The sequence below is a fragment of the Sinocyclocheilus rhinocerous genome, unplaced genomic scaffold, assembly GCF_001515625.1.
Source record: "Sinocyclocheilus rhinocerous isolate Xijiao unplaced genomic scaffold, SAMN03320098_v1.1 scaffold533, whole genome shotgun sequence".
Lineage (NCBI taxonomy): Eukaryota > Metazoa > Chordata > Actinopteri > Cypriniformes > Cyprinidae > Sinocyclocheilus > Sinocyclocheilus rhinocerous.
This window is the reverse complement of record NW_015642843.1, coordinates 49,320-52,069: the sequence shown is the minus strand read 5'-3', so window position 1 is coordinate 52,069 and position 2,750 is coordinate 49,320. Positions and strand designations below refer to the sequence as shown.

General features: G+C 31.9%; 1 protein-coding gene across 1 annotated transcript in view; it reads right to left on the bottom strand.

Moving 5' to 3' along the window:
• Positions 1-2,750, bottom strand: part of cacna1fa (calcium channel, voltage-dependent, L type, alpha 1F subunit a) — a 38,985-nt gene that overhangs the window by 2,193 nt on the left and 34,042 nt on the right. The gene's annotated exons all lie outside the window — the stretch shown is intronic.

Genomic DNA, 2,750 nt, shown 5'->3' with positions numbered 1-2,750 from the left:
AAACCAGTCAAAAGGGTCAATTTTTCGAAATTGAGATTTCTACATAATCTGAAAATTGAATAAATAATCTTTCCATTGATGTACGGTTTGTTAGAATAGGATAATATTTGGTCGAGATACAACTATCTGGAATCTGAGGGTGCAAAAAAAATCAAAATATTGAGAAAATTAAAGTTGTCCAAATGAAGTCCTTAGCAATGCATATTACTAATCAAAAATTAAGTTTAGATATATTTACGGTAGGAAATTTACAAAATATCTTCATGAAACATGATCTTTACTTAATGTCCTAATGATTTTTGGCATAAAAGATAAATCTATAATTCTGACCCAAACAATGTATCTTTGGCTATTGCTACAAACATACCCCAGCGACTTAAGACTGGTTTTGTGGTCCAGGGTCACATATCACTTAAGACTTACTGATATAAAATCATAATTGAACTTTATTTGGAGTATTTCTTTATTGCACAATGCACATTTCTTAATATGAAGCCTAAAATGTCTTTTAATGTCAGTATTGATGAGGATTGTATGATCTTTGAATAATATTGATCTTTAAATGTGAGATATTTAGAGTGTACCTGAAGTATACTTGCAATAATTCCACTTTAGCACAATTAAATATATTTTAGTATATCTTTAGTTGGACTTCAGAACTACTTCCGCACAATTAAAGTGCATTAAGTACAAAATTAGTTGTTCCAGTTTAGCAGACTTTAAGTGTACCAGTTTAGTATACTAACAGTACAATTGCAGGGTATTTTTTATTAAGCACATAAATATGTAAATGTATTTGTAGTATACTTAGCACAAAATAAATGTATTTTAAATACATTTTAGTATATATATATATATATATACAGGTGCATCTAAAAAAATTAGAATATCGTGAAAAAGTTGAAAGTCAAAAATCCAGTATCTCAAAATATTAGAATATAAAAAAGGATTTGCAAAACAGAAAAGTCAGATGGAAGCATAAAGTGCTCCAAAATCTCATGGTGTAGACGGCTGCATTGACTTTGGACTTGATAAAACACAATGGACAAATGCCAGCAGACGTCACGGCACCCAAATCATCACTGACTTCGGAAACTTCACACTGGACTTCAAGTAGCTTGGATTCTGTGCCTCTCCACTCTTCCTCCAGACTCCAGACCTTGATTTCCAAATGAAATGCAAAATTTACTTTTGTTTTTTTTTATTATTGTTTCATTCTTTTTTAAAAAAAAAAAAAAAAGTCTGCATTATATTTGATACATTAGACCTTTATAGTAATTTATTGACAAAAATGTTGTTGTTTTTTTTGGTTAAATTTACATTCCATGAAAACTATTTTGCTCTGCGTTTATTGTTTCTTCAGTGACAAGATAAGTATATTGTAAATATAAATGTAAAAATGTATATTAAATGTAATGTATAGATTCTATTAATATGAATAATAATTGAATAATAATTATAATATAAATTATAATTAATTTGTAGCACGGAGATTATAATAGCAAAAATCAGTAATCAAGAAGTTAGAGCAGGCTGCATTTATAAATAAACAATATAGATATAAATTTTAGCTACACTCAAATATCAGTTTGTATATAGTTCAATACAATTCATTTAAAATAAATGATTAAATGATATATATACAGTGCCTTGTGAAAGAATGCATAGCCCCTAATTTTTTTTTTAATTGCTTTAAATAACATTTTTTTTTAGTTGCAAAAAACAGAAATAAAAAATAAATTAGAAATAAAAAACTGAAATGATTCCATTGCATAAGTATTCATACCACTAGAAATTTAGCTCAGGAGCATTTATATCGCTTGTAGATGTTACTACACTTCGAGTGAAGTTAACCTGTGGCAAATTCATTTGAATGAGTATGATTTGGGAAGGCACACACCTCTCGATAAAAGGCCTAACAGCTGAAAATGCACATTAAAGCAAAAACCAAGCCCTGAGTTCAAAAGAACTGCCTGTAGAGCTCAGGATTAGAGACAGGATTGCGTCAAACCACACATCTGGGGAAGAGTTCAGAAAAAATTCTGCTGCATTGGAGGTTCACAGAAGCATGTAGCCTCCATTATCCATAACTGAATAAGTTTGAAACAACCAGGACTCTCCCTAGAGCTGGCCTCCTGGCCAAACTGAGCAATTGATGGAGAAGGCCCTTGGTTAGACTGGTTAGATCATGAGCTCCATGATCATATATGCAGATGGGAGAAACTTACAGAAGGACAAACATCGCTGCAACACTCCACCAATCCGGTCTTTATGGCAGTGTGGCCAAACTCAATCCACTCCTCAGTGAAGACACATGAAAACACACTTGGAATTTGCACCAAAGCACCCTCAGACTCCGAGAACTCACAAAAAGCTAGACGTGTGCTTTTAAATATACATGGTTCTTTTATGAATTGTCTCTCTCGCTCAGATATACGTGTACGCTCAAACGTTGTCCCCGCATCATTGAAGACCAGAGGAGCTTTTTTTTCTGATTCAGTTGAAGAGTAGGCCTAGGCTTTTCTCACTAAATGGAAGCAAGCTGATTATAGTCAGCCTTCTCTAGTTATTTATTTTATTACTAGCCTACTTATTTTAGTTTTAGTGCTTAAATTGTAAACATGCATTTATTCAATTATTTTATTTAGTGCATTTGTATTTTGTTGTTTTTGTATATAGTTTTGCAATAAAAGCGTATCAACCAGGTTCCAGAAATAATCACTGAGGGTGCTTCTGAAATGAGTGAGGGT